This window comes from Mytilus californianus, unplaced genomic scaffold, assembly GCF_021869535.1.
Source record: "Mytilus californianus isolate M0D057914Y unplaced genomic scaffold, xbMytCali1.0.p SCAF_14, whole genome shotgun sequence".
In the NCBI taxonomy this organism is placed as follows: domain Eukaryota; kingdom Metazoa; phylum Mollusca; class Bivalvia; order Mytilida; family Mytilidae; genus Mytilus; species Mytilus californianus.
Genome location: NW_026262626.1, coordinates 42,268,022 through 42,291,800, shown reverse-complemented (window position 1 = coordinate 42,291,800; position 23,779 = coordinate 42,268,022). Strand labels below are relative to the sequence as shown.

General features: G+C 34.1%; 1 long non-coding RNA gene across 1 annotated transcript; it reads right to left on the bottom strand.

The window, feature by feature from the left end:
• Positions 1-4,804: 4,804 nt before the first annotated feature.
• Positions 4,805-23,133, bottom strand: LOC127724572 (uncharacterized). The gene is made up of 4 exons (XR_007992586.1): positions 22,851-23,133; positions 14,600-14,675; positions 9,485-9,896; positions 4,805-5,425 (listed from the first exon to the last, which is right to left on the bottom strand). It is a non-coding gene; the product is annotated as an uncharacterized LOC127724572 (long non-coding RNA).
• Positions 23,134-23,779: the final 646 nt, after the last annotated feature.

Sequence of the window (23,779 nt, the reverse complement as noted above, 5' to 3'; positions counted from 1 at the left end):
CTGTATTCTTTTACGAAAAGCTAGTTTACATAATCCGGGATGAAAAAATTCTTAACAAATACGGAATATCATTATCGGTTTGGTGCTTTTCATTTGTGCATTTTATTAGTATTACATATTTTCAGACCATAAAATCTTTGGACTTTGGACTACTTTAAATTGAAATTCTTGTATTTTGTCCCAAAATAGAAACGAAGATCAATGAAGCAACGGGATATCTATAGTTATTTATAATTTCTTTTTGCACTATTTTTAAAACTATATAAATTTTGTTTTGATTTAATTTGTTACTGTTTTGTTACTGTTTTCAAGAAATATTCAATAAGACAGTAAATGGTTATGTTATTCAATTAATAAGACAGTTTAAAGTCAGCTGAATTCTGTCTTTCTTGTAATATGACATATCGTAGGGTAATGAACTAGATTCTATGTAAACATATATGAACAAATCGATATATTACGATAAAGTTCTGATTGTGATCAAGTTCTGAAGTTGATATAAAGCTAATATGAAAATTATTTATTCAATCCTCCAAAACGGTATCCTATTTGCAAAATGATTTGATAAAGTTGTCGTTACCTAATCCTGAATAAGGAAGACAGGAAATTATCAGAACAATATAACGATCACAAAATCCACTATGAAAAATTAATTACAATGAAATTTGTATGCAAAATATATTATAAGCGTAAAGGAATTTAAAAGGTTCATGTGGACAATTAAGGAAACTGAACTGAAAATGTTGTGCCAGCATTTGTCTGCATGTACTACAACTACGATCTACGTTATTCCATCGCTGCTGGCTATAACCTTAATTAAATTAGGATATACATTTTACACGTCAAATGTCCGTACTTAAAATCTGATCATTGAGATATTTGTTTTGTGTATTCAAATTTATCATATTAAAACTGTCTGAGAATAACCTTGATTTTTTAAGATTTAACACTTGACATTGAAAACATGGTTTCGTTTCATGATAATAATGTTAGCCTTATATGGATAATATTTCTTTGTTATATTATAAAAATCTGTCAGTCTGTATGAACCAATCAACCAGTTTTCAAACTAATATGCAACACTTTCGTTTCCCCATTATTGACAACATTATCTGTTTGCAGTGATGAATATGCAGAATACAATGCAGAAATACGTTTCATTATTTTGTATATACCTACAGCCCAAACAGATAACGAAAGTCCCCATATTTTCCTGGTGTATTGTACCTACAGACCAAACAGATAACAAAAGTCCCCATATGTTCCTTATTTACTGTATCTACAGACTAAACAGATAGGGTGCAATCAACAGTTTTTTTTTAGGACTTCATATTTTGAGGTACCATGCATAAGTGACCATAAGTGGTGGTATTGTTAATAAAGATACTTGTATAAAACTAGATATTACTGGAATCAGAATTTTCTCTAGTTTACAATGAAATAAAAATAAAGTGTTCTATATATTTTATTGTAAATGGATAAAAGACAACAACATTATGACTGTTGATTGGCTAATGTTCGAGGGAAGGAATCATGTCATTTATTACCCTGCGCATAACATCTGATTGCTCAATCATTTATTTTTTTTATAAAATAGGTTCAAGCGACCTGATTTTTCAATAATTATTCCAAATAATAAGAAATTTTAATAGAATACCATCAATTCTTTATGTATTATAAGATTTTCATTAATAGTCTGTATAAGATGATAAATTTAATGCTCCACCCATTCTTTTGCGAATAATGCCTTTTAAAATATTGATCTTAAATGTTCCAATTGACGCTATAATTTACCTTTTCGTCTTTGCAAACAAGAGAGACCATTAAAAAATTTATAATTTTTTTGTTTTATTCAAAAATGCATAGTTCTTTATTTCTTCCTTCGTATTATCTTCAGTCACCAGTCATCGATTATATACTTTCTTTTAAAATTCGAGACTTTCAGACATTTTAATTAAACGGAATACAGTTTTCGCCAGCACACACGATACCTCAATTTGTCATAAACTATTTCGACGGATATAAATAATGCAGCGAAGGTTGCAGTCATCAAAAAATAAGATAAAGAGACATTCAACTTAGAGAATTAAATTCTGATGTATGAGGTTAAATATCTGTATAATTATGTAATAAGGACTCTAAATCATTAAATTGACAAGGGTTGGATTTAACCAATATTAAACACCAACATTATTTTAACCTTACCTATTCACCTTCTCATCTCTCAATCATAGAAGGTTCAGAATGAAAACTTTTCGTAACTATCAGAGAAATACTTCATGGTAAATGTTCGAAAAAACAGAAACCACTCACAACTGAATCTATTTTAAAAGAGTAAAATCCATTTTATTCCTTTTTATAATCTTTTTCAATGTTTACCATAAATTGAATGCAGATTTCATAAAGAAACACACATATTTTACAATATTCCATGTTTTTATTCTTATAATTGATAAAATTTACAATTAATGTTCGGGAAATTTCCCAAAATATATGAAAGTTTTAAAATATTTGTGGTAAAGATGTATGTGACAACTTTTAATTCGGGAAATGTCCCAAAATCATTTTCAACATTATTATTTATAACATATATGTTGGCAAAGAATGTTGACAAACAGATCTGAAACACATTTCGGGAAAAATCCCGACAAAAATAAACTAAGTGGAAAATGTACAACACAAATGTCTTCGAATATTTTGGGATTTATCCCGAAAACAGAACGTATATGCTAGAACTCATGACTAATAATTTCTTTTTACATTTCGGGAAAAATCCTGAAAATATAAATCTATTATCAGGCACACACTTGTTACATAGATTTTTTTTACCCATTTCTGGAAAAATCCCGAAATAAAATCTGCAAGCAAATTTTTAAAATTATGCTACAGATTTCTTAAACATATTGGGAAAAATCCTGAAAAAACAAAATCTATAAGATATTACAACACAGAATTTTGATACATTTAGAAAGTTTTTATGTAAATTTGTTTCCAACATTTGTTAAAATTTTTATTCATAAAAAATATGTTTCTAACTGAAAAAAATATGTATTTTGTTTATAACCATACTTTTCATTACAGGTCAGAAAAAAGTATTTTCTAAGAAATATTAAGGTTGCTCTCTACTGCATCTCTTTTGTCATGCTTTAGTAATTCCCTAAATATAATATCAACCAAATTTGTCCCACAAAAAGGGGGGCCTAGGCCTCCTCTAAATCCTCCTCTTATAAGTGGTCGATTTTAAACTGGCCTAAGCATAAACTTTCCATATAAACTGCAAAAGATTCTAAGTTATAAAACCATGAATTAGGGTTCAGGATAAAAAAATCCCCAAGCCATATAAACTGCAAAAGATTCTAAGTTATAAAACCATGAATTAGGGTTCAGGATAAAAAAATCCCCAAGCACATGTATTGTCCAAAAGCTTATTCAACTGCATATAAAATATCCCTGACCTACTTTTAGTGGTTCTCCTTAAACTGAACTTATCACAAATCTTACAGAGTAAACTAAGGAAATTTTCAAAGTCAATATTCCATTACTGAGAGGCTGGTGAGGAGGGTGGTGCTCTATGGGATTGAGATGTGTGTCCATAACACATTATACCCTACTTCCACAATCAGATTTCCATATTCAGTAACTTATTTGTAATTACTTAAAAAATCAATGACTTCATAATGAACACTTAAAAGTACAAAGTTTCAAGTTTATTTGACCATAACATCATAGTAAACTATTGTACACAAAACATTAACCTACTGTACTATTTGTACATCTTGAAAACAAAATGATTGATAAAAACTAGTTTCAACTCATTACTTCAAATGCCAATGAAATTTTAAAATAGGAATAAAAAGAAAAAACTCAAACTCAAAAATATTCAATAATGTAGCCTCATTTCATTTTCCTAATTTGCACAATTTTGTTTTTGTCACAGAAAACATGGAAGAAACTTTATCTTTAATTATATTTTTCTAAATTTCTTTGTTCTCCACAACAAAATATCACAAGAGTGCACACGCTGAAATGTCTCGCCTTCTTTACTAATTATTGATGTTATGTTGATAGTCCTAAATATAAAGCTTTACTACCACTATCACATAAACTTAACATGATCCAAGAAAATGAGGTCAAGGTCATATAAACCAAACAAATAAGAAATACATGTACACCTTACAATCATTCAATACACTAAATATAATTGACCTATTGCTTATAGTTTCTAAGAAATAGACTTAACCAAGAAAACTAAACATTGACCAATGAACCATGAAAATGAGGTCAAGGTCAGATGAACCATGCCAGGCAGACATATACAGCTTACAATTCTTCCATACAACAAATATAGTTGACCTATTGCTTATAGTTTAAGAAAAACAGACCAAAACACAAAAACTTAACACTGAGCAATGGACTGTGAAAATGAGTTCAAGGTCAAATAAAACTTGCGAGACTGGCATGTACATAATAAAATATTTCCATACACCAAATATAGCTGTCCTTTATTGCATATAGTATTAGAAAAAAAGACCACAACTCAAAAGCTTAACTTTGACCCCTAAACCATGAAAATGAAGTCAAGGTCAGATGACACCTGCTAGCTAGACATGTACACCTTACAATCATTCCATACACCAAATATAGTAGACTTATTGCAAACAGAATAAGAAAAACAGACCAAAACACAAAAACTTAACTAACCACTGAACCATGAAAATGAGGTCAAGGCCAGATGACACCTGCCAGTTGGACATGTACACCTTACAGTTCTTCTGTACACCAAATATACAAGACCTAGATTGCTTATAGTATCTGTGATATGGACTTGACCACCAAACCTTAACCTTGTTCACTGATCCAAGAAATGAGGTCGAGGTCAAGTGAAAACTGTCTGACAGGCATGAGGACCTTGCAAGGTACGCACATACCAAATATAGTTAACCTATTACTCTTAATAAGAGAGAAATTAACATTACAAAAAATCTTAACTTTTTTTTCAAGTAGTCACTGAACCATGAAAATGAGGTCAAGGTCAATGGAAATGTGACACACGGAAACATCGTAACATGAGGCATCTATATACAAAGTATGAAGCATCCAGGTCTTCCACCTTCTAAAATATAAAGCTTTTAAGAAGTTAGCTAACGCCGCCACCGCCGCCGCCGGATCACTATCCCTATGTCGAGCTTTCTGCGACAAAAGTTGCAGGCTCGTTGAAAAAGAAAAATACTGTTCTAAAATAAAATACATGTTCTATATAATATTACAAATACATACAATAAAATATAACTACAAATCATAGTAACATGTGAATAAATCTTCATAACATGTGCAATGCTTGTTATATTCAGATGGAATTATTACATGTTAATGTAAATTGATCTGTTTCTTTATTGATGACTTTTTCTCTTCCTTTCACTCCTGCCTATAAATGAAAAGTAAAATAACATTAAGTAAAATATAACAAAAACGTGCTATTCTACATGCTAAATGTAAATATTAATGGTGAAATCAACAATTTTGATCATGTTGATAGGTTGAGACTATCACATTTGACATTTATAACAAAACTTCTTTTCCCCCTCTGACCATTTTGATTACCTTGTGTGACTTTTCACACAATCAATATGATCATAATGTACATAACCTTTCTGACATTTTATATCAATAAAGATAGTATAGCCAATAATAGTTTTCAAAATTATTTAGTGTAGAGTTGAGTTCTTTTCCCTTTCTCCAATTGAATGTTCCTGGCAACCTGCATTCTTTTATGTTACTTTTTTTCAATTAACAAATACTGATCAAGATTTAAAAGGGGAGCAATATTGAGTTTTCATGTGGCTTTCCAAAGTCAAGACCGTTCCTGTCACCTAAGGTTGTATCTTGAGGAGGCTTGAGGGTATAAAAATTCAGCAAAAATTTAAACTTTTTTTGTTTCATTACACATTTTTATTTCTTGCACTATTAGTTGTTACTTTATGATATGGTACAAAAATCAACCAAAAAAATCAATTCATTTTGGCCCCAGATGACTTTTGAATTGTTTATATCATTTAAAAAGCTCCAAATTATCTCCCTTTGATGAAAAAATGCCATTTTTTGCATTAAAATTGAATATCTTTTTTTACTCATCGGTGACCTATATTTTTATTATTTTTTTCAAATAAGCTGTACTCAAATAAGCTGTACTAAACTAAACTATTCTAAAATTTAAGCGATTTCTGTAATTTAGTTCTTTTTTTATTTCGACATTCCCTTTTTTTCTCCTATTAGTTCAACAGAAAAAAAGTAACTTAACAAAAATGCATGCTTCTGTCGAAGGCAGATTGTGAGTTCAAATGAACGGTGACCCTATACTTTTATTTTATTTTTCTATTAAGTATAGGAAAAAGTATAAACAAGAGTGCACACGCTGAAATGTCTCGCCTTCTTTACTAATAATTGATATTATGTTGATAGTCCTAAATATAAAGCTTTCTTACAACTGTCACATAAACTTACTATTAACCAAGAAAAATAAACATTGACCAATGAACCATGGAAATGAGGTCAAGGTCAGATGAACCATGCCAGGCAGGCATGTACAGCTAACAATTCTTCCATACAACAAATATAGTTGACCTATTGCTTATAGTTTAAGAAAAACAGACCAACACACAAAAACTTAACACTGAGCAATGAACTGTGAAAATGAGGTCAAGGTCAAATAAAAACTGCGCGACTGACATAAAGATCATAAAATATTTCCATATACCAAATATAGTTGACCTATTGCATATAGTATTAGTAAAAAAGACCAAAACTCAAAATCTTAACTTTGACCACTGAACCATGAAAATGAGGTCAAGGTCAAATGACACCTGCCAGCTAGACATGTACACCTTACAATCATTCCATACACCAAATATAGTTGACCTATTGCTTAAAGTGTAAGAAAAACAGACCAAAACACAAAAACGTAACATAAGCAATGAACCATGAAAATGAGGTCAAGGTCAAATAAAACCTGCCAGACTGACATGTTCATCATTAAATATTTCCATACACCAAATATAGTTGACCTATTGCTTAAAGTGTAAGAAAAACAGACCAAAACACAAAAACGTAACATAAGCAATGAACCATGAAAATGAGGTCAAGGTCAAATAAAACCTGTCAGACTGACATGTTCATCATTAAATATTTCCATACACCAAATATAGTTGACCTACAGCATACAGTATTAGGAAAACAGACCAAAACACAAAAACTTAACATTTAGCAATGAACCTTAAAAAATGAGGTCAAGGTCAAATAAAACATGCCAGACTGACATGTACATCGTAAAATATTTCCATACACCAAATATAGTTGACCTACTGCATACAGTATTAGAAAAACAAACCAAAACACAAAAACTTAACATTGAGCAATGAACCATGAAAATGAGGTCAAGGTCAAATAAAACTTGCCAGACTGACATGAACATCGTACAATATTTCCATACACCAAATACAGTTGACCAATTGCATACAGTATAAGAAAAACAGACCAAAACACAAAAACTAAACTATGACCACTGAACCATGAAAATGAGGTCAAGGTCAGATGACACCTGCCAGTTGGACATGTACCCCTTACTATCATTACATACACCAAATATAGTAGACCTATAGCTTATAGTATCTCAGATATGGACTTGACCACGATAACTTAACCTTGTTCACTGATCCATGAAATGAGGTCGAGGTCAAGTGAAAACTATCTGACGGGCATGAGAACCTTGCAAGGTACGCACATACCAAATATAGTTATCCTATTACTTATAATAAGAGAGAATTTAACATTCCAAAAAATCTGAACTTTTTTTTCAAGTAGTCGCTGAACCATGAAAATGAGGTCAAGGACATTGGACATGTAACTGACGGAAAGTGCGTAACATGAGGCATCTATATACAAAGTATGAAGCATCCAGGTCTTCCACCTTCTAAAATATAAAGCTTTTAAGAAGTTAGCTAACGCCGCCGCCGCCGCCGTAGGATCACTATCCCTATGTCGAGCTTTCTGCGACAAAAGTCGCAGGCTCGACAAAAATAGCGAAATCCTATATTTAAAAACAAATATTGAGATATACCCGCGAGCCCCCTTAAAGCTTTTGTTTCAGGGAATTTGGTGTTGACAGTAGATGTTTGTGTGTTTTTGGTTATTCAATTGACAATTGAGATGTTTATTAAATTCTACAATCACTTGTTGATCATTTCAAGACAGTTGACCTATAAAAATATGATGAAACCTTTTCAACTGATTTTTATAGTTTGTTCTTATGTTGTGCTGTAACACAACTGTCCCAGGTTAGGGGAGGGTTGAGCAACCAAAAACTTTTAACCTGCCACATTCTTTATGTGCCTGTCCCAAGTCAGGAGCCAGTATTTCCATGGAAGTTGTTGGTTTATGTATGTTATATATTTGATTTTCGCTACTTGTTTTGTTATAATAAATTATATAAATTAGGCCGCTAGTTTTCTCAAATGATTTTGTTCATATTTTTTCTGATCAGGGCCTTTTATAGCGGACTATACAGTATGAGTTTTTCTCATTGTAGAAGGCTGTACAGTTACCTATAACTGCTTATATCCACTTTATTCAAACTTTGGTGGATAGTTGTCTCATTGGCAATCATGCACCTTCTCCTTATTTTTATATAAATATAGGTCAAAACTGCATAGATCTATGCTGTTTAGTTATTTTTTGTTTTGTTGAGTTGCGTTTCATCTGTAATAAACAGGTAAAAATTCTTGAAACAATATGTTTTATCTATGTGAACATCATGGATTATTTATTCCTTTCAAAATTCTCTGAATAAATAAATGGGGAATGCGTCCATGGAACACAGATTATGCCCCCACTTGCATATAACATTTTAAAGGGTCATAAATCAAGAATGGTAAAAGTGACACACAGTACCCAAATGAGTACTTGATCTGAGTTTTGTGGTTATAAGCATTGTGTATAAGTTTCAGAACATTTGGTTAAGCAAACTTAAGTTTATAGTGAACTAAAATGAATAAACAGCTGCGCCATGAGCACATAATACCTCCGTCGCTTTTTTAAAGAATAAGGTCTTCAACACAGCGAGAAAATCACGCACTATAAGTGTTTCTCGTTTCTCTTTTTTTTTAATATAGATTAGACCGTTGGTTTTCCCGTTTGACAGCTGGTTTCACACTAGTCATTTTTGGGGTCCTTAAATTAATAATAGCTTACTGTTCGGTGTGATCCAAGGCTCTGTGTTAAAGACCGTACTTTGACCTATAATGGTTTTTCTTTTACAAATTGTGACTTGGATGGAGAGTTGTCTCATTGGGACTCATACCACATCTTCTTATATCTATGTACAAACATACAAGGATAAAACTTAATGCCCTCCTCCGCTACGACGGGGCATAACAAAATGCATATACATATAAAGCAGCAGGACTCTTATTAAGACTGAATATGACAGTACCTTATTCTTTATTCTTTCATCTTATCTCCTGCATGATTGCTGACATGAATTTTGGTTCTTTATTTCTTTTATGTCCAGGCAATTTTGGTATGAAAGCATCATATTTCAAGCTAAGTGTACCCATGATTTGTCCTGGGTGTATTTTGATAAAAATGATAAATGTTGACTGCATCTTTTGGTGTCTCTCTTGTAAAACAATAATGCAAAGTCTATGTGTTTTGTTTAAAATTACAAATCATAGGAATTAGCCAGTAACATATATTGTATTATAATGTCACTTCTGAAACAATCCTGACTGGTAACTGTACAGTTTCAGCATCCTTTCCTTTGTTCTTAATTTTTCTGATATTTAGCTGAAAGCAGGATCAATATCTTCATGTGTGTGGCAAACAAGTACTAACGACCAGAGAACCTGAAAAAAAAATTCCCTGTTGAGTTCTCGACTAGTATCATTTATTTATCCATTGAAGAGATAGAGCTTTGTTAGAATTTTGAAAGGTGGAAGCAGTATAATTACTTTAATACACTAAAATATGTAATAAATAAAACAAGAATGTGTCCATGGGACACGGATGTCCCTGCTTGTAAATATATCTCTAATTTATCCTTTTTTCTATTAATAAAGTAACATAATATGAGAATGATGAAAGTGACTTGATCAGTGTTTGGTGTTAATAAGCATTGGAACAAGGAATTATTTGAATCTGGAATAATTTGAATTCTGGAAAATTGAAACGAAATTTATGATGAAAACTAACCCAACTAAATAGGGTTAGCCATGCGCGCATGGCTTAGGGGGGTTAGTTAGTTCATACTGAAAGAACAGTGAAAGTAAAATTACCCTTAGCCATGCACGCATGGCTAACCCTATTTAGTTGGGTATGTTTTCATCATACATTTCTTATCAATTTTCCAGAATTCAATATTATTCCAGATTCAGATAATTCCTTGTTTTGTGTATAAGTTTCATAACACTTGGTTGAGGCAAAGAATAGCTAAAGTGCAATTAGGGTTTTGAACTAGTTTTTAATTACTTCAAGTTCCCTGATATTGATTCATGTTTTTTTTTATTGCAGTACGTACAGTAATAATCTGATGGTTTAATAGAGCACAATACCACGACAACAACATGTTTATCAAAATATCATTTTCATTTTGTTCTTTCATAATATTCCAAAATCACAGAACAGAAAAATAAATTTCCATATCTTGCCCTGTTAATGAGTCGTAATGAAAATTATTCATCAAATACATATTTTGGTTATGTTGACTTATTTGTAGATCTTACTTTGCTGAACATTATTGCTGTTTATTATATGTAACAGTTTATCTCTATCTATAATAATAATCAAGATAGTAACCAAAAACTGCAAAATTTCCTTAAAATTAACAAATCGGGGACAGCAACCCAACAACGGGCTGTCTGATTTGTCTGAAAATTTCAGGGCAGATAGATCTTGACCTGATAAACAATTTTACCCCCATGTCAGATTTGCTCTAAATGCTTTGGTATTAAATACATGTATCAGCCAAAATCTACATTTTACCCCTAGATTCTATTTTTAGCCATGGCGGCCATCTTGGTTGGTTTGCAGGGTCATCAGACACATTTTCTTAACTAGATACCCCAATGATGATTGTGGCCAAGTTTAGTTAAATTTGGCCCAGTAGTTTCAGAGGAGAAGATTTTTGTAAAGGTTAATGGTCAACGACGGCCCTTTGGGCCAGGTGAGCTAAAAAAAGATGTACAACAGGTGTTTAGAAATAAAGAAGATAATGCACTCCAAAGAAAATTTTTTATTCATATTAGAGCTGCCATGAGAAAAAACATATGATAGATTTTATAGCAATATGGGAACTAAAATATTAATGTACAATGTAATGTAGGTGCCTGTTCCAAGTCAGGAGCCTGTAATTCAGTGGTTGTCGTTTGTTGATGTGTTACATATTTGTTTTTCGTTCATTTTTTGTACATGTACATAAATTAGGCCGTTATTTTTCTTGTTTCATTTGCATTTGTCATTTCGGGGCTTTTTATAGCTGTGTGGTATGGGCTTTGCTCATTGTTGAAGGCCATACGGCGACTATAGTTGTTAATTTCTGTGTCATTTGGTCTCTTGTGGAGAGTTGTCTCATTGGTAATCATACCACATCATTTATAAGCATAAATCAAATAAAGTTAAGTACAACATTTAAAAGTGTTGATGTTAATAACATTTCTGATATATCCAATTTTCTTGAGGAGAATTTCTAAAAATATATGAATTTATGAGGGCTTGGAATCCCGCTAACATGTTTAACCTGCCACATTCTGTGCCTGTCCCAAGTTAGGAACCTGGACAATCAGTGGTTGCCGTTTGTTGCTGTGTTACACATTTGTTTTTCGTTAATTTTTTTGTATTTTTATAAGGCCTTTAGTATTGAATTGTTTTACATTTGTAATTTCGGGCCTTTTATATATGACTATGCAGTATGAGCTTTGCTCATTGTTGAAGGTTGTACTGTGACCTATAGCTGACTGACAGACGGAGGGACAGGGGTAAAACAATATGCCCGCCAACTTTTAGTTGCGGGGACATACAGAGTTATACACTTTGTTTAAAATACTATTGAAAGATCATAATTTAAATTATTCATGTTTACAGAAGTCTTTTGTTAATGTTTATATTTGTATTGTGTTGTGTTGTTTTGTTTCTGTATCACATATAACATGTATAAGTCTAAAAGTTTTTGAACACCAAAATTTTCAAAGAACAATTTCAGTATTTCCCTCAAGGACCACCAGGAGAAAAAAAGATTTCAAGAACTCTGTAATGGAGAGAAAGAATGGATAGGGTTTAAAGAATAGAGAATATTGGACAAACATGTGCAGAATAAAGGGGCAAACAAATAAAGAATAGAAAAACAATTGCAACAAGAAATGATTATAACAGGATGCTGTTACGAAGTCTCCCAAACGAAGCTCCCATAATTCGTAATTCCCAGGGTCGCCTGACATTGGGAAAAGTCCAGTGAAAATTGGTTTGGTCAAGTTATATGCATTAGTGATGCCTGGGGACTAACCCTGTATATCATTCCAATCATCTTGTCATGACAAACCAGAATATATATGGTTTAGGGGTGGGGATCTCAACCATTTACAAGATATTATAACTTTCTCAAATGGCAGGGGGCGGGATGACCCCTGGGGACTAACCCTGTATATCATTCAAACCATCTTAGCATGACAAACCAGAATATATATGGTTTAGGGGTGGTGATCTTGACCACTTACAAGATATTAGGACTTTCTTAAATGGCAGGGGGTGGGGGTGACCCCTGGGGACTAACCCTGTATTTCATTTGATGTGCTTTATCATGAAAAACCAAAATATATATGGTTTAGGGGTGGGGATCTCGACCATTTACAAGATATTAGAACTTTCTCAAATGGCAGGGGGTCGGGATGACCCCTGGGGACTAACCCTGTATATCATTCAAACCATCTTAGCATGACAAACCAGAATATATATGGTTTAAGGGTGGGGATCTCGACCATTTACAAGATATTAACACTTTCTTAAATGGCATGGGGTGGGGGTGTCCCCTGGGGACTAACCCTGTAATACATTTGATGTGCTTTATCATGAAAAACCAGAATATATATGGTTTAGGGGTGGGGATCTCGACCATTTACAAGATATTAGAACTTTCTAAAATGGCAGGGAGTTGGGAAGACCCCTGGGGACTAACCCTGTGTATCATTCAAACCATCTTAGCATGACAAACCAAAATATATATGGTTTAGGGGTGGGGATCTTGACCACTTACAAGATATTAAAACTTTCTTAAATGGCGTGGGGTGGGGGTGACCCCTGAGGACTAAACCTGTATTACATTTGATGTGCTTTATCATGACAAACCAGAATAAATATGGTTTAGGGGTGGGGATCTCGACCATTTACAAGATATTAGAACTTTCTCAAATGGCAGGGAGTTGGGATTACCCCTGGGAACTAACCCTGTATATCATTCAAACCATTTTAGCATGACAAACCAGAATTTATATGGTTTAGGGGTGGGGATCTTGACCACTTACAAGATATTAGAACTTTCTTAAATGGCAGGGGGTGATGGTGACCCCTGGGGGCTAACCCTGTATTACATTTGATGTGCTTTATCATGACAAACCAGAATATATATGGTTTAGGGGTGGGGATCTCTACCGTTTACAAGATATTAGAACTTTTTCAAATGGCAGGGGGTTGGGATGACCCCTGGGGACTAACCCTGTATATCATTCAAACCATCTTAGCATGACAAACCAAAATATATATGGTTTAGGGGTGGGGATCTTGACCACTTGCAAGGTATTAGAACTTGTTTAAATTGCAGAGGGTGGGGGTGACCCCTGGGGACTAACCCTGTATTTCATTAAATGGGCTTTATCATTTAGAACATTTTCAATTAAAAAGATTGTGTCTATCACAAACGGTTTTCAATTTATACTCATTTGAAAATTTTTAAAAATAAAATCCCATAGGGTTCTATAGTAAAACCCTCTTTTCTTTTTGCCCCTCAAAGTACCCCTTTATAAACCCCATTGCACAAACAAAACCCTGATTGCACCACTATACATGTTAGTCTAACATATTTTGAAACCCTAAGTTAATCTGACAAGCGGTTTTGGAGAACGGGTGCGGACAAGTTCAAATTTAAAAGCGGCAGAAGAGGAAGAAGAAGAAGAAGAAGAAGAAGAAGAAGAAGAAGAAGAAGAAGAAGAAGAAGAAGAAGAAGAAGAAGAAGAAGAAGAATAATAACTGAGCAAAAACAATAAGTCTTCCCAAACTTCGTTTGGGAGACTTAAAAATAATACAGAATATTGAATAATAGGGCACAAAAATACAGCAAATAGACATGATCGAGATAATATAAATGGGCAAAATAAATAACGAATAGAGAGAACAATGGTCTAATATTTAAAGAATAAAGACAATAAGGACCCCCTCATCCAAACCCTCATTTAGCAGAACAGTAAAAATGATAATTATCTACTTTCAAGGAGTGTTTAATATGTGGACATTTTCAAACAATTTCATACATTCCCATATCTTTAACTATTTGATCATTACTTACATCTGTCCATCATTATGCTGTCTTTTAGATCACATTGCATTTGAAGCTGATATTCAATACTTGCACAGTTGTACACCTAGAAAACAAATCTGCAAAAATAAGATAAAACAGTCTTGTGTAACTGTCATACTAGTTAAGATACAGAATCGTGTGACTTTCTAACAGAAAATTTACATCACATCAATGAGAAATTGCAAAAAGTAAATAAAATTATTCATTTGTCGCTTTCGTTGTTGAGGTTACATGAGTGCATTGGCTGCCTTATTTTTACATGTTCACAAATCAGTATCCGGGAGAGCAGTAAATATATAGAGGCTCTGCACCCTCCCCCTGGAAGTTTGTGCTCTGAAGGGAACCAGGTGCTTTTTCTAAGTAAGGAAAGAGTTTAAAAATTATCCATCATGTCCTCACATCTAATTATTAAAAATGTGTATCAGAGTCAGAACTTCTCAATGTTCATTTTTTGGGGGAATATTTATTACCCTAATTTAATGTTTTTATTGTCTTTAATTAAGTGACTGACACAGTACTGAGGATAACATTTTCATATCTCTTCATTTATATCTACAAATTCTAATGATGTTTCACATCCTGGGGGATTAAAACCCATGAAATTGAAATTTATCACACATAATTGACTAATAGTAGTAATTGGGAATGTAAACATGTAATATTTTTTTTTCCAGTAGGCAGTTTAACCAAACTTAAGATACAGACAAGACATAATAAATTAGTATACTATATACACAGCATGCACAGGACATGTGCTCTTATCATAATGATGAACTGAGTCTATACTGTCCCTTTAACAAATAATGCAAAGTTAAAAATTTTTGTTATTTAGATTCTGTGAATTTTTTAAATTTTAAACATTCTTAGTTTGTTTGAAATATATATAAGATGTATACTTAATCATCTGTAGAATTTTTTTATTAATGAAAAAAAAAAGAATTAGCTGATTAATCTATAAAGATTATAGTCGATCCAGGTAATTTCGTACAGGCAGTTGGTCCGAGAACACAGTTATTTTGTAGTGCATTTCTTTTAGACAATAAGTGGAAATAAAAAAAATCCAACCTGAGCTTTCTCAATAATATTTTTACAGTGTGTTGTACTACTTAACTTTTGGGACAACTTATATAAAAATTATAGAAAACTTCATCGGCTCTAACTCAAAATATGGACAATTTTATGTTAAGGGGGTCTTGAAATCTTGACAGTTTCCAAAATTAATGCTAATTTTTAACCTTTTTCAGCTGGAACAAATCACTATTTTACTTTAAAATTCATAATTCAAATTTTTTAACAGTGTAATTTTATCCCCCTACTTGCTATTTGAGACAAAAAACATGAAGAAATAAATTTGGAAGGGGGATAAAAACTAGAGGCTCTCAAGAGCCTGTGTCGCTCACCTGATTCTACTTTGGTTTTGGAAATCATGTAAAAATAGATTAAAATCATAACAGATACCCTAATAATGAGTGAGGCCAAATTTGGTTTAATATTGGTCCTGTAATTTAATAAAAAATCCTGGTGGCCATCTTGAACAGTAAATCGGCAACAAAGTAGCAACACTTAATCAGCACCTCATAAGAAACATTTATGGCATGTTTTGGTTTCATTCCATTCAGTGCACCTCTAGAAGAAGCATTTGTATGTATTTCCCATAGGTTCTTATGTTAAAGGAAGTCCCCCCCTCCCATTGGCGGCCATCATGGATGAAGGATCAGCTTCAAAGTAACAAAACTTAATCAGCACCTCATAAGGAACATTCATGCCATGTTTGGTTTCAATCCATTCAGTATGTGGTTCTCTAAAAGAAGACATTTGTATGTATTGTCCATAGGATCCTTTGTTAAACATTGTCCCCATCTGGCAGCCATCATGGATGAAGGATCAGCTTCAAAGTAACAACACTTGGTCAGCACCTCAAAAGGAACATGCATGCCATGTTTGGTTTCATTCCATTCAATGGTTTTCTAAAAGAAAACATTTGTATGTATTTCTCATAGGGTCCTATGTTAAACTAAGTCCTCCGCTGGCGGCCATCTTAGATTATGGATCAGCTTCATAGTAACAACACTTGGTCAGCACCTCATAAGGAACATTCTTGCCATGTTTGGTTTCATTCCATTCAGTGGTTCTCTAAAAGAAGATATTTGTATGTATTTCCCATAGGGTCCTATGTTAAACTAAGTCCCCTGCTGGCGGCCATCTTAGATTATGGATCAGCTTCATAGTAACAACACTTGGTCAGCACCTCATAAGGAACATTCATGCCATGTTTGCTTTTATTCCATTCAGTGGTTCTCTAAAAGAAGACATTTGTATGTATTTCCCATAGGGTCCCATGTTAAACTAAGTCCCCCGCTGGCGGCAATCTTGGATTACGGATCGGCTTCAAAGTAACAACACTCGGCCGGCACCTCATAAGGAACATTCATACCATGTTTGGTTTCATTCCATTCAGTGGTTCTCTAAAAGAAGATATTTGTATGTATTTCCCATAGGGTCCTATGTTAAACTAAGTCCCCCGCTGGCAGCCATCTTGGATTATGGATCAGCTTCAAAGTAACAACACTCGGTCAGCACCTCATAAGAAACATTCATGCCATGTTTGGTTTCATTCCTTTCAGTGGTTCTCTAAAAGAAGACATTTGTATGTATTTCCCGTAGGGTCCCATGTTAAACTAAGTCCCCCGCTGGCGGCCATCTTGGATGATGGATCCGCTTCAAAGTAACAACACTCGGTCAGCACCTCATAAGAAACATTCATGCCATGTTTGGTTTCATTCCATTCAGTGGTTCTCTAAAAGAAGACGTTTGTATGTATTTCCCATAGGGTCCCATGTTAAACTAAGTCCCCCGCTGGCAGCCATCTTGGATTATGGATTGGCTTCAAAGTAACAACACTCGGTCAGCACCTCATAAGGAACATTCATGCCATGTTTAGTTTCATTCCATTCAGTGGTTCTCTAAAAGAAGACATTTGTATGTATTTCTCATAGGGTCCCATGTTAAACTAAGTCCCCCGCTAGCGGCCATCTTGGATGATGGATCCGCTACAAAGTAACAACACTTGGTCAGCACCTCATAAGAAACATTCATGCCATGTTTGGTTTCATTCCATTCAGTGGTTCTCTAAAAGAAGACGTTTGTATGTATTTCCCATAGGGTCCGGTGTTAAACTAAGTCCCCCGCTGGCAGCCATCTTGGATTATGGATCAGCTTCAAAGTAACAAAACTCGGTCAGCACCTCATAAGAAACATGCATGCCATGTTTGGTTTCGTTCCTTTCAGTGGTTCTCTAAAAGAAGACATTTGTATGCATTTCCCATAGGGTCCTATGTTAAACTAAGTCCCCCGCTGGCGGCCATCTTGGACGATGGATCCGCTACAAAGTAACAACACTCGGTCAGCACCTCATAAGAAACATTCATTCCATGTTTGGTTTCATTCCATTCAGTGGTTCTCTAAAAGAAGACGTTTGTATGTATTTCCCATAGGGTCCCATGTAAAACTAAGTCCCCCGCTGGCAGCCATCTTGGATTATGGATCGGCTTCAAAGTAACAACACTCGGTCAGCACCTCATAAGAAACTTTCATGCCATGTTTGGTTTCATTCCATTCAGTGGTTCTCTAAAAGAAGACATTTGTATGTATTTCCCATAGGGTCCAATGTTAAACTAAGTCCCCTGCTGGCGGCCATCTTGGATTATGGATCAGCTTCATAGTAACAACACTTGGTCAGCACCTCATAAGGAACATTCATGCTATGTTTGCTTTTATTCCATTCAGTGGTTCTCTAAAAGAAGACATTTGTATGTATTTCCCATAGGGTCCCATGTTAAACTAAGTCCCCCGCTGGCGGCAATCTTGGATTATGGATCGGCTTCAAAGTAACAACACTCGGTCAGCACCTCATAAGGAACATTCATACCATGTTTGGTTTCATTCCATTCAGTGGTTCTCTAAAAGAAGACATTTGTATGCATTTCCCATAGGGTCCTATGTTAAACTAAGTCCCCCGCTGGTGGCCATCTTGGATGATGGATCCGCTACAAAGTAACAACACTTGGTCAGCACCTCATAAGGAACATTCATGCCATGTTTGGTTTCATTCCATTCAGTGGTTCTCTAGAAGAAGTTCAAAATGTAAAAAGTTAACGCCGACGACGGACGACGACGGACGACGCCGGACGACGGACGCCAAGTGATGAGAAGAGCTCACTTGGCCCTTCGGGCCAGGTGAGCTAAAAAATTGGCAAGTAACACCCTGTCAACACTAGTTAGGGACTATATTAGTGGACAATGAAAATCAAAGGATGATAACTGTGTTCTCAGACCAGGTAATTACTGTACATTTTGCTTGTTTATTAAACAGGGAACCAAATGACTTTCATTTAGGACCAAAAGTGTACGGAATTACCCTGACGGACTCTAATGTAAGATCAACCTCCTCGCCAAGATAAGATATGTACATGCATTCATAAACTGGGGCTCCAGTAGGAGATACACCCTTATGTCACAAGGCTTTTACCCTAAAGATCGAAGCGTGTCTAGAAATTGCTTCAGATTACTTTTAAGCAAATAGAACAGTTTTGACCATTTAAACGATCCCAAGTACATGTAAATATTAATGACTCACATTTTAGATGACCAACAATGTATTAAGAAATTTTCAAAGAACATATATATATATATATATAGGATTTAATATTGTCTGCCATGAAATTATGTCCACCAGACACTATTTCACAGTAAATTGTGTCCACTGACTTAATGTCATTATGAAATATTGTCCAAACAATGTTTGCCTATAGTATACAATTGTGTCCAGATGTGAAAAGTTGTCCTTCAATGAAGGGACAATATTTCATATGAAAAAAGTGTCCTTCATAGAAAGGACAGTATGTCAAGAGAAAAAGTGTCGACTATCAATACCTACATAGCTTCAATTTAAATCTAAATTAAAGTTTGATAAAATGCTCCGCTGGGGCGCAGCTAGATACGACCGCAGAGGTCGAACCCTGAACAGTTGGGGCAAGTATGGACACAACATTCAAGCTTGATACAGCACTGAATTTGGATTGTAATTAAATATTTGACACAGCATAGGTTTCTGACACAGAAAAACTTAAAAAAATTTAATTTACCTATTCAAACCATATCATTATTATTTGCTTTTATATATAAATCAGAAATAACCAATTTAAAATGGAAAATTTTAAAGAAAAAAAAGGAAAAAAAAATCCCCCCCCCCAAATTTTTTGAACCCCTTTATGATTCATCAAACCCAAACTCAATCCCAGCCTTCCCTTTGTGGTATGGTACCTTGCAGTACAATTTCAGAGAGATCCATACACTGGAACACAAGTTATTGTCTGGAAACTAGAAAAAATGCTTGTTTTTTGGCCCCTTTTTTGCCCCAAATTCCTATACGTTTAGGGCAATAACCCCAAAACTCAAACCCAGCTTTCCCTTTGCGATATGGAACCTTGTAGTTCAATTTCATAAAGATCCATACACTTACACACAAGTTATTGTCCTGAAACTAGAAAAATGCTTGGTTTTTTGCCCCTTTATGGCCCCCAATTCCTAAAATTTGGAAGCAATTACCCCCAAAATCAATCCCAGCCTTCCCTTTGTAGTATGGTACCTTGCAGTACAATTTCAGAGAGATCCATACACTTGAACACAAGTTATTGTCTGGAAACTAGAAAAATGCTTATTTTTGGCCCCTTTTTGGCCCCTTATTCCTAAACGTTTTGGGCAATTACCACCAAACTGAATTCCAGCTTTCCCCTTTGTGATATGGAACCTTGTAGTACAATTTCATAAAGATCCATACACTTACACACAAGTTATTGTCTGGAAACTAGAAAAATGCTTGTTTTTTGCCCCTTTTTGGCCCCTAATTCCTAGAATTTGGAGGCAATTACCCCCAAAATCAATCCCAGCATTCCCTTTGTGATATGGAACCTTGTGGTACAATGTCAGAGAGATCCATACACTAACACACAAGTTATGTCTGGAAGTTACAAAAATGCTTATTTTTGGCCCCTGTTGACCCCTAATTCCTTAACTGTTGGTACCATAACCCCCAAAATCAATCCCCACCTTCCTTTTGTGGTATTGAACCTTATGGTAAAATTTCATAGAGATCCATTCACTTAAACTAAAGTTAGAGTGCGAAAACCAATGTGTCTTCGGACGACGACAACGACGACGACGACGACGCAAACGTCATACCAATATACGACCGCAAAATTTTTTTGCGGTCGTATAAAAATTAGAATTTGGGTTTTGTCTCTATTAAAACATGGCATGTAAACTAGAGTAGTGAATTCATACTAAATGTGACCATCACCATGTGTAGTTAAACATGAATTATACAATAAAACATGTACTTATACACACAAAAACAGAAATATATTAAATAGTACTTAAAAATATGAACAATGTTGATAAACATACATGTATTTTATTTCAATTTACATAAACTGTTATCACAGAGATATGTCTTGCCTTTTTGTAATTTTTATAAAGCAATATTGTTGAAATTAAAATAGCAATACTTTAACATGTAAGTTATGTAAAATATTCAAAGTCAATGAACCATGACTAAAGGTACATGGCTGAACAATCTCCATGGAAATAAGATGTGCTAATGATAAATTATACAAAAGCTTCTTTTTATGTATACCAAATATAATTGACTTATCTAAGTCATTCCCTTAAAAAAAACCTAAACACAAACATTAACTTGGTAAACTATGTAAAAGTTTCAAAGTCAATGAACCATGATGAGGGGGTGGGGCTTTATAATATACAAATATACCACTAGTGGTTCCCCATAAACTGACTCAGACCTAATCACAAACTAATACATGTATAAAACTAAGCAAAATTTTCAAGGTCAATAGACCATGACTCAGGGGGCAGGGCCAAATAATCTCTATGGAAATGAGATATGCCAATGCTTATACAACTGCATACCAAATATCATTGACCTACCACTTGTGTTTCACCATAAACTAGACCTAATCTCAAACTAATACATTGTTGACGCCGCTGCCGCCGTCGGCAAACCTATAATGTCTCGCTTTTTTACTCTGTCAAGGCGAGCTAAAAATCATGTAATTTTCAAGAATTTTCTCAAAAATACTGTTCTTTCTTCATTTGGCATTTCTTGTACTTTATATAGTGGTTGTGACAGTTGATGCTGGTGGATACTTTTTGTTGACATCTTTATAGCTAAGATAATTGAATATGCTTTGGAATTTAACACCTTCCATTTGGTGTTTTTATCAAATTATAACAGGTTCTTGATTGGTTTGTTTTAGTAATAGAACATTTAATATAGCCAATACGTGAGTGACTTTTTTATTATCTCCCTTTAAAGGACACCTTTTACTGTGAAAAGGTCCTCTTATTGAAAATCAACCTTGCAGGACAGAATTTAATAGTACTTTATCATGAAATAATGAATTGAAGGACACTTTTTCACAGCATCGGACAAATTTAAATATTTACATTTTCTGTGAAAAAGTGTCAAGGTGGTTGATAGTAAAAAAGGGTATTGTTACTTAAATGACTAGTAATGGATTGTTGAGACTTGTTATATGTCAATACATTTTAGAAAATTGTAATTATGGAGAATAAAAAAGACTTTTTTACAGTGGGCCCCAAATCCCCAAATACCTGTGTCAGATGTAAGTGAATAGAAAATAGGGATTGTATGCAAGTAAAGCCTAGATTTTTGTAAAAAAAAAAAACAAAAACAAAGACTTTTATCTGTTATAGTTTGATCTATTACAGATTTTCATTGTAAAATTTAACTCACTTACAAGTATTATGTCCATGCCAGCATTCATTGTTTACAAAGAGTTCTACACAACCTTAAATCAAATACAATCCAAAGTCAAGCACACCCAAAGCCAAAGCCAAAGGTGTACTTGAATAGGTCTATATTTGGTAGTCTTGATTTAATGAATAACTTTATTTCTGAATTTTAAATTGGTTTTATTAAACTTTGTAAGAGAAATTATTGCTCTATCTAATAAGCATTGACCAGTTGACATTATTGTGGCCAAGCAGATACCAAAAAATATTCGGAATCCAGATTTTCCCCATACTTGTCAGGTAACCAGAGGATTTCCAAACCGAAGTGGTTCGTCTGAAAAAGGTGGAATTTTAATACAGAATAGGTGACGGGTAACAGTTCTGTGGATGGAACAAACATCCTCACCTTCAAACTGGTAAAGTTCAACTTCTACAAGAGTCCTGAGTTGCAGTGCGATAGAAGAACGTCTGTTATCCAAATACAATCAGGGAACCAGTTCATGTAAGACAAACTTGTTGTGACCTTGAACTTGAAGATGCAGAGATGCTGAATGAAAACTTGTCATCAGTACGACAGTAGCCTGTTGTTGAAATGATTTCAATTTATATATATGTAAACATTTAGTTAAAACAAGTGTGAGAGCAATTTACGTTTAAAGAGGGACTGGATTTTTTGTTTTGTTTCTTTGTTTCCTTTTTTTCTTTTGGGGGGGGGGGGGTTGAAAGGTATAGATAACTACGGGACCTACCATTTGGTTTTTATGGGGGGCTAGGATGAAAAATGTTGTCCTTCATTCTATTAGTTGTTATGTATTTTTCACTCTATTCGGTCCTGCCTTTTTTTTTGAAATTGAGAATGGAAATGGAAAATGTGTCAAAAAGACAGCAACCCTACCAAAGAGCAGAAACCAGCAGAAGGCAACCAATGGGTCTTCAACATAGCGAGAAAATCCCGCACCAGGAGGCTTGCTTCAGCTAGCCCCAAAATAATATAATGTACTAGTTCATTAGTTTATCTAGTCCAAATAATTATGACGTCTTGGAAGGCTATTTTAAATTTTTGTTTTGACGCCTTCCTGCGTCGATGTAAGGCGTCAACGAAAAAAATATAATAGCCTTTCAAGATGTCATAATTATTTGGACTATAGTTTATCCTGACTTTTTTTTACATACATGTAAATAGTCATCCTGCCTTTTTTTCGGCAAAGTGTCTCATCCCACCTTTTGATTACTCAAAACTCCTGTCCTGTTTTTTTTTCGAATTTCATCCTGATTTTTTTATATTATAGTCTAGTTGCATAATCAATAATGTTTATTGTTTGAACAGAGTATGTT